We start from the raw sequence: 271 nt of genomic DNA, 5'->3' as shown, positions 1-271 counted from the left end.
TGATAATTGACATTTCAGCCTCTTTCTTTTAGGCAGAACAGAAGATACCCACTTTTAACAGTTATTTGGAGCCTGAAATTACAATAGCCTATTAGGTGATCGGCTTTCTGTCTTGGCTTTCTGATGCAACATATTTTAAGGTTTGCCTTTAAAGCTTCGAGCCTTGAGACTAGGTTACTTAGGAAGAGGACAGAAAAGGATAGAGATTATTCTAATAAAACTTCCAAAGAGGGAAGAAAATTGAGGAGCTTCAGATCTCTAAAGCCAAATT

The sequence above is a fragment of the Macaca mulatta genome, chromosome 3 (assembly GCF_049350105.2).
Source record: "Macaca mulatta isolate MMU2019108-1 chromosome 3, T2T-MMU8v2.0, whole genome shotgun sequence".
Taxonomy (NCBI): Eukaryota; Metazoa; Chordata; class Mammalia; order Primates; family Cercopithecidae; genus Macaca; species Macaca mulatta.
This window is presented reverse-complemented; position numbering follows the sequence as displayed.